This window comes from Arachis duranensis, chromosome 3, assembly GCF_000817695.3.
Source record: "Arachis duranensis cultivar V14167 chromosome 3, aradu.V14167.gnm2.J7QH, whole genome shotgun sequence".
In the NCBI taxonomy this organism is placed as follows: Eukaryota; Viridiplantae; Streptophyta; class Magnoliopsida; order Fabales; family Fabaceae; genus Arachis; species Arachis duranensis.
In genome coordinates this window covers 70,410,658-70,419,604 of record NC_029774.3, presented here as the reverse complement: position 1 = coordinate 70,419,604, position 8,947 = coordinate 70,410,658, and positions in this window count along the sequence as shown.

Below are 8,947 nucleotides of genomic sequence, written 5' to 3'. Positions count from 1 at the left end.
CTAATGTTGGCCTAAGGTGCAAAGAGCCACGTTAACTCTGACGTTAACCCTTGGTTAACGTGGGAGCTAACGTAAGAAATGGAGAGTTGTCGACAACGTTAGTGACACTCAACATTGTCACTAACGTTGGAGCAACCACACAACCCCCAAGAGCCACGTTAACCTTCATGTTAACTTGGTTAACGTGGAAGCTAACGATGATGAATGAAGAATGAGCCAACGTTAGTGACACACAACATTGTCACTAACATTGGGATGGCTAAGAATGGCCACGTTAGAAGCCACATTAACCCAGTTAACGTGGACTCTAACGTGAGACCTAGGGGCACACTTGAACGTTAGTGACAATGTTGAGTGTCACTAACGTTCTCGAAGGATGGCAAAAGCCACGTTAGAAGCCACGTTAACCTAGTTAACGTAAGCTTTAACGTGAAGCAAGAAGGGGCACACTTGAACGTTAGTGACAATGTTGAGTGTCACTAACGTTCTCGAAGGCTAACAAGGCAACGTTAAAAGCCACATTAACCCAGTTAACGTGGGCTTTAACGTGAGGCAAAGGGGTGCATGGCAACGTTAGTGACAATGTTAAGTGTCACTAACGTTGGCTCAACTTCTCTTCTCCACGTTAGAGTTCACGTTAACTTAGTTAACGTGACTCTTTAACGTGGGTGTTGATGGCTTTTGAGAGTGTTTTTGGCAATTACTTTTCTCCTTAACTTTGCAAGTTGCCAAGCCCAATTGAAGAAAGGAACTGCTTCAAAGATCCAGAGGCCCAAGACTTAGAGAGCTAACTAGAAGCTGAGAAGAATAGTATATATAGGAGTAGTTTTGAAATAGAGAGGAGCTTTTTGGGAGGAGCTAGGAGAGAGAACTACTTTTGTATTTTTACTTTCTCTGCACTTCTAGCTTTATCATGTATTCTCCATCTTTGATTTTGATTTCTAGAGCTATGAACAACCAAACCCCTTCATTGGGTTAGGGAGCTCTGTTGTAATTTGATGGATCAATACTAGTTTTCATTATTCTTCTTCTATCTTTCCTATTGATTTTACTTGAAAGCTTTCGATCTTCATCCAATTGGATAGTTATCTTGGAAAAGAAGCTATTCAAACTTGGATTTCTTCGGAACCTTGAAAGAGGAATGAAGAGATCAGCTAGAAATGCTTTCTCATGCTGGACTAAATTGGGTGTGGATGGGTATGTGGCTATAACCCTCTCAACACTTGATTTGGGAAATGTATGTGGTATAATCAGTGACCATACTTCATCTCTTCTCATGAGCAATTGACCAAGGAATTGGCCATTGATCAAGATTTGAGAGATTGAATTGCAAGAAATTGTGATTTAATCACTTAAGATTGCCAAGGAGATCAATGAGTGCATTGATTGAGGAAGAGATGAAAATGAAATTGATCCGGAGAATGCAACATCTCCTAAGCCCAATGAACTCCCCATTTCTGATCTTACCCATTCTCTTTATTTTCTGCAATTTACTTTTATGAGCAATTCCCCCATTCCCATTTACAATTCTACTATTTACTTTCAGTCATTTACTTTCCTGCCATTTTAATTTATGCAATTATCAACTCTATTCATGGATTCGCTCAACTAGATCATTCCTCTAATTAAAGTTGTTTGATCAATCAATCCCTGTGGGATTCGACCTCACTCTATTGTGAGTTTTTACTTGACGACAAATTCGGTACACTTGCCGAATGGGAATTTGTTGAGAGACAAGTTTTTACCCCGATCACCAACTATATTGGAAACTCACCCAGACAGATCCATGATCCATGCTCCAAAACTTATAATTCTGGATAGAGAAATCACCCTAACTTTGGGTGGGAAAACCAACAAGACCAAGGCCAAGACCAGAGACGCCACAACCACAATCCCAACAACAATGCAACTCACAAACATACCTCACAGAGATGCTATTAACACCCACCTAATCACCTTTCTCAACCACCTAATCTCAACCCGCCATCACCAACCGAGGATAGATTTCTAAAATTGAGTTTCTACTTGAAGACATATACAAAGAGGTCCAAGACAACAGAGTGCTCAAGGATGAAGTGCGAGCCAATATCAAAAACCAAGGGAAAACATCAAGAGGCTGGAGTCCCAAGTGGGATATCTTTCTCAACAGTTTCCCAAACCTATTGATAGTTTCCCAAGTGACACAAAGAAGAACCCAAGAGGAGAAGCAAAGAAAGTAAGGTGGGAAGAATGCAAGATGATCACCACAAGTGATGAGAGGAGTATGGAGGAAATAGACACACATAAAGAATATTTCCAAGACAGTCCAAAGGGAAATCATGAAGAAAGAAACTATACACCCCATCTCACACACAAAGAGGAGCTAAAGAAAAAATGTGAGGGGACCTTGAACCCATATGCACCTTTTCCCCAAAGGCTCAAAGGTGGTGTAGCAAGGAGAATGTATTCAAGGTTCCTTGACATGTTTGCATCTCTTGATGTAAATATACCATTCATTAAAGCCCTCCAGCAAATGCCATCGTACATCAAATATATAAAGGAGCTGTTTGCCAAAAAGAGTTCATTGAAAGGTGGACAAACAATAAAGATGAACAGGGAGTGCAGTGCTCTCATTCAAACAGGGCCACCTAGAAAGAAGAAGGATCCAGGGAGCTTCCACATTCCCTGTGTTATAGGAGAGACAATATTTGATAAGGGACTCTGTGACCTGGGAGCAAGTATCAACTTGATGCTTCTATCCCTCATGAAAAAGCTTCAAATCAATGAGCTAACACCCACAGACGTAATCATTAAATTGGCTGACAAAACTCAAAAACAAGCAATAGGAATGGTTGAGAACATGTTGGTGAAGGTTGGGAACTACTTCCTACCCACGGACTTCGTTATTCTGGAAATGGAAGACAATTCCATCCACCCCATCATCATGGGGAGGCCATTTTTAGCCACAGCCAGGGCGCTTATAGATGTGGAGTGAGGAAAGTTAGTATTGAGGATACACGATGAACAGCTCACCTTCAACATTTTTAAACCATCACAAGAAGCAGATCATGATAATGAAGAGTCGAAGGAAGAGCACAGTCAAGAGCTGATGGAAGAGCCAGACAAGGGAGCACAAACACCACATCTAAGAACTCCGAGGGTTAACAAGCAATGTAGTCAGAAGGAACAACAGCCAAGTGTGACCCGAGAGAAGCTAGACTCACCAGAGTCATATGGGACAAACAACAAAATCCCCCTAAAGGTAGGAACCATAAGGAACAAGGTAACATCAAGGGAAACAAAGAAAAAGGCCCCAAGGGGATGGAGGAACAAGAAAATTCCTACAGAAGACTTCTCTCCAGGAGATGAAGTGGTCTCTGCCTACTTTCTATCTATACCACCTCATCTCCCCACCATTGCATCTCAGCTGCCTCCAGTGTACACCATCAACAAAATCTTATCCTTAGAACATGTGGAGCTTCTTAACAAAGCCAATGGAGATAAATCCACTGCAAGGGGGGAGGACTTGAAGCACTACCAACCATCCTGACAAAGGCCAAACGTCAAGCTAATGACGCTAAAGAAGCGCTTCATGGGAGGCAACCCATGTTCTATACCCTTTCTTTTTAATCTCTAATACTAGTTAATAAGGCAAAGTTCATGGATTCTAAATCAACTTTGACAAACAATATAAGAATCCCTACATGCAGCATAGAGTACATGATAAGTTTGGTGTTCAAGGCACACCAAAAAGGCTTGAACACACTGAATGGTATAAGATTTTTTTCGAATCTTGTTGCACCATATGATCATAAACAAGTTTGGTGTTACCAACGTTGCATGCATGGGAAATTGAGTGGTCGATTGATTTGCATTCATGAAAAGAATTTAGTTATTTTAAAAACAAAAGAAAAAGATTTTAACAGTAGCTATTTCACACTTTAATTTTTCCCACCAAAAAAATTCAATTAACTTTTTGCATTCCTTTTGTCTTGTATAGGAAATCAAAAAGGGGATTGGTGGTACTTGATAGGACAACCAAAGAAGGGAGATTCGGCCATTATACCAAGGAAACCTCACACTTGTCTTCAATAGGAGTATCTTTGAAAGTGTTGTCATGCAATGGGAGTTGGATAGCCTTGGAGACCAAACCAAGACCCTTATAAAAGAGATAATCCTTGTGCTCATCCAATGCCAAACCCCAACCGTCCATTGATAAACCACTATTTTATGGTTTATCTTGTGCTCAATTGAGTGGATTTTATCAACTCTTTACCCACTTATTCATACTATTTGCATGGTTTTATTTTTTCCTTCCAGATTTTATGCTATGAATGAAAACATGCTTCTTTGGGCTTTAAATTTGCTATGTTTAATCCTCTCTTATTACCATCCAATTTTCTAAGGCAGAATGACTTAAGGGATGAAAAAGGAAACATACTAAAAGGAAAGGAGAAAGCAAAACGGAGCTTTAAGGAGACTGGTATCCACGCGATCGCATGGACGACGCGATCGCGTGCCAGAAGCAAAGATTCAGTGACGTGGCCGCATGACTGACGCGACCGCGCGCCTTAAGCAGAACGCACATGACGCGGTCGCATGACTGACGCAACCGCATGGCAAGGAAAAGCTCCGAATGACGCGACCGCGTGACCCACGCGGACGCGTGACAGAGCCCACGCACTAGAAAATTACAGAACACGCCCCAGCGAGTTCTAAACCCCTTTTTGGCCCAAAACCAAGTCCAGAAAGCATAGACCAGAGGTTATAAAGTGGGGGAATGCATCCATTCAGAAGAATGCCTCTCATAATTTACTTTTCGTGTTTTAGATGTAGTTTTGGAGAGAGAGGTTCTCTCCTCTCTCTCTCTCTTAGGATTTAGGACTTCTCTTTCTAGAGTGACTCTCGATCCAGGTTTAATATTCCTTTTTACTATTTAATTTCTCTTTTATATTTTGATTGCTCTAAAGGGTGCAAAATTGGCATTAGACGCCCAGTGGATGGCCAATTCTAGCGTCCAAATGTCAGAAAAGGGTGAAAAATTGGCGTTAAATGCCCATGCAGCCCCCAATCATGGCGTTCAAACGCCAATGAGGGGTCAGACACTTGCAAGTGCTGATAACAACCCCCTTAAGCAGGCTTCTCCAACCACCTCTGTAGGGAATAAACGGCAGCAACTAAGGTTGAAGAAAATAAAGCCAAGATGCCTTATTCGCAAAAACACCGCCAAGCGGAACAGGATAAACAATTTGCCCACTTTTCAGATTATCTCAAGACTCTTGAAATAAAAATCTCATTTGCAGAGGCACTTGAGCAAATACCCTCTTATGCTAAGTTCATGAAAGAATCTTAAATCATAAGAAGGATTGGAGAGAAACTGAAAAAGTTTTCCTCACTGAAGAATGCAGTGCAGTCATTCTGAAAAGCTTACCAGAGAAGATTAAAGATCCTGGAAGCTTTATGATACCATGCACATTAGAGGATGCTTGTACAAAAACAGCTCTATGTGATCTTGGGGCAAGTATCATCCTGATACCTGCATCCTAGTGCGGTGTTTCTAACCACAGACTAACCGGCAAGTGCACCGGGTCGTACCAAGTAATACCTTACGTGAGTAAGGGTCGATCCCACGAGGATTGACGGATCAAGAAATAATAGTTGGTTAAACCACTTAGTTAGGCAAACAGAAAAGAGTGTTTGGTATTTAAAGAGCATTAAACAGTAATTAAGAATTTCAAAAAGCAAGCAGCAAATGGGTTGTGAAATATATATAGGGAAACCGTTAAGGCTTTAGAGTTATCTATTTTCCGGATTGATTTTTCTTACTAAATATTTTAATCATGCAAGATTTAATTCATGGAAAACTATATGTGACTAGAACCTAATTCCTTAAACCTTCCTAGTCTCCTCTAAAATTCATTAACTGCCAATTCCTTGGTCAATTAATTCCAATTAGAAGGTGATTATCAAATTCCAATTTATATGCCACAAGAATCCTAATTATCCAAAAATAAGGGGATTATATGTCACGTATCCCGTTAAATACAAACAATTAAAAATTCAGGATAAGATATTTTCAAGCTGTTGTTCAAGTAAAGAGCTTTTCCAAGTTATACAAGAACTCAATTAGAACATAGGTCATTCTTCTGTTCCACCCAAATTCATAAAATTAAGAACGAAAACAATGATTGAAATATAAATCAAAACATGAATTAAATTAGAAAGAGCAAATGAATCAATCCATACAAATAGACAAAGCTCCTAACCTTAACAATGGAGGGTTAGTTGCTCATGGTTCAGAGAAGAAAATAAGGATTCTGATAAAATGTATTTTTGGTAGTCTTGAATGGAATGAAAAGTTCAATGTTGCATACCTTTTATATCTAATCCTAATAGATTTGAAATCTAATTATCTAAAATTAAAAATAATACCTTTTCCTAAAAAAATAGAATTTAAATTTAAATCAGAATAATCAGCAGGTCTTCCATTGATGGGTGGGGACCACATGTTTTGTCCATTCTGCAGCTTCTAATATGTATTTTCTGGGCTAAAAACTGGGTCAAAACAGCCTAGAAATCGCCCCCAATATTTTTTTCTGTGTTTTCTGCACGTGGCGCCTGTCATGCATATGCGTCAATCACGCATACGCGTCGATGGTCTTTTACGCAAGTCACGCGGACGCGTCGGTCACGCACACGCATCGCTTAGCAAATCTTCAAATCACGCGTACGTATCAGTCACACGCACGCATCACTCCTCGCTGCCATCTCCTTTGATTCTTGTGCCGCAGAAACTCCATCAAATCTAGCTGAATGCTACCTAAAATAAACAAAATTGCAAAAGACTCAAAGTAGCATTCATAATGGCTAAAAGATAATTAATTCTTTATTAAACTCAATAAATTAGCTGCAAATTCAATAGGAACAGATAGGAAAGATGCTCACGCATCACATCCACTATCAAAAAGCTTGGTTTGACTGAAGAAGTCAAACCAACCCGGATATGCCTCCAACTTGCTGATGGCTCCACTAAAATTCCATCAGGCGTAATTGAGGATATGATTGTCAAGGTTGGGCCATTTGCCTTTCTCACTGACTTTGTGGTGCTTGAAATGGAGGAGCACAAGAGTGCAACTCTCATTCTAGGAAGACCTTTCCTAGCAACTGGACGAACCCTCATTGATGTCCAGAAAGGGGAGGTGACCCTGAGAGTCAATGCGGATGAGTTTAAGTTGAATGTTGTCAAAACTATGCAGCATCCAGACACCCCAAACGACTGCATGAGCATGGATATTATTGACTCTCTGGTGGAAGATGTTCAGCCTGATCTAGAGGAACCAAAGAAAACAAAAGAACCTCTAAAAACTCTTGAGGATGATGAGAAGCCTCCTAAACCCGAGCTCAAACCACTACCATCATCCCTGAAATATTCATTTCTAGGAAAGGATGACACTTTTCCCATGATCATAAGCTCTGCTTTAGAGCCACAGGAAGAGAAAGCACTAATTCAAGTGCTAAGGACACACAAGACAGCTCTTGGGTGGTCCATAAGTGATCCTAAGGACATTAGCCAGCCAGATGCATGCACAAGATCCTATTGGAGAATGATGCTAAGCCAGTGGTTCAACCACAGAAGCGGCTAAATCCAGCCATGAAAGAAGTGGTGCAGAAAGAGGTCACTAAGTTACTAGAGGCTGGGATTATTTATCTTATTTCTAATAGCCCCTGGGTGAGCCCTGTCCAAGTTGTCCCCAAGAAGAGAGGCATGACAGTGGTTCATAATGAAAAGAATGAACTGGTTCTTACAAGAACAGTTACATGGTGGCGTATGTGTATTGACTACAGAAGGCTCAATACAGCCACCAGAAAGAATCATTTTCCTTTACCATTCATAGACTATATGCTAGAGAGACTAGAAAGTCATGATTACTACTATTTTTTGGATGCCTATTCAGGTTACAACCAAATTGCAGTAGATCCCCAAGACCAAGAGAAAACAGCATTCACATGTCCATCTGGAGTATTCGCCTACCGAAGGATGCCATTTGGACTGTGCAATGCACCTGCAACCTTTATGATATGCATGCTCTCTATCTTCTCTAATATGATAGAGAAATTTCTGGAAGTCTTCAAGGATGACTTCTCAGTATTTGGAGACTCATTCAGCTCCTGTCTTAACCATCTAGCACTTGTTCTGAAAAGGTGCTAAGTGACTAACCTGGTTTTAAATTGGGAAAAATGTCACTTTATGGTGACTGAAGGAATTGTCCTTGGGCACAAAATTTTGAACAAGGGAATAGAGGTGGATCAAGCTAAGGTAGATGTAATTGAAAAATTACCACCACCTGCCAATGTTTAGGCAATCAGAAGCTTTTTGGGACATGCAGAATTCAATAGGAGGTTTATAAAGGATTTTTAGAAAATTGCAAAACCTCTGAGAAATCTGCTAGCCGCTGACACACCATTTGTCTTTGACACATAGTGTTTGTAGGCCTTTGAGACTCTGAAAGCTTGGCTGGCCACAGCACCAGTCATTTTTGCACTAGACTGGACATTACCATTTGAACTAATGTGTGATGCCAGTGACCATGCCATTGGTGCAGTATTAGGACAGAGGCATGACAAGCTTTTGCATGTCATTTATTATGCTAGTCGTGTTTTAAATGACGCACAGAAGAATTATACAACCACAGAAAAGGAGTTGCTTGCAGTGGTTTTTGCCATTGACAAGTTTAGATCCTATTTAGTAGGATCAAAAGTGATTGTGTACACTGACCATGCTACTCTAAAATATCTCCTCACAAAGCAAAATTCAAAACCCAGACTCATAAGATGGGTGTTGCTTCTGCAAGAGTTTGATATAGAAATAAGAGACAAAAAAGGGACAGAAAACCAAGTACCTGATCACCTGTCCCAGATACAACGAGTAGCAGGAACGTCCCTCCCTCCTACTGAGATCTCTGAAACT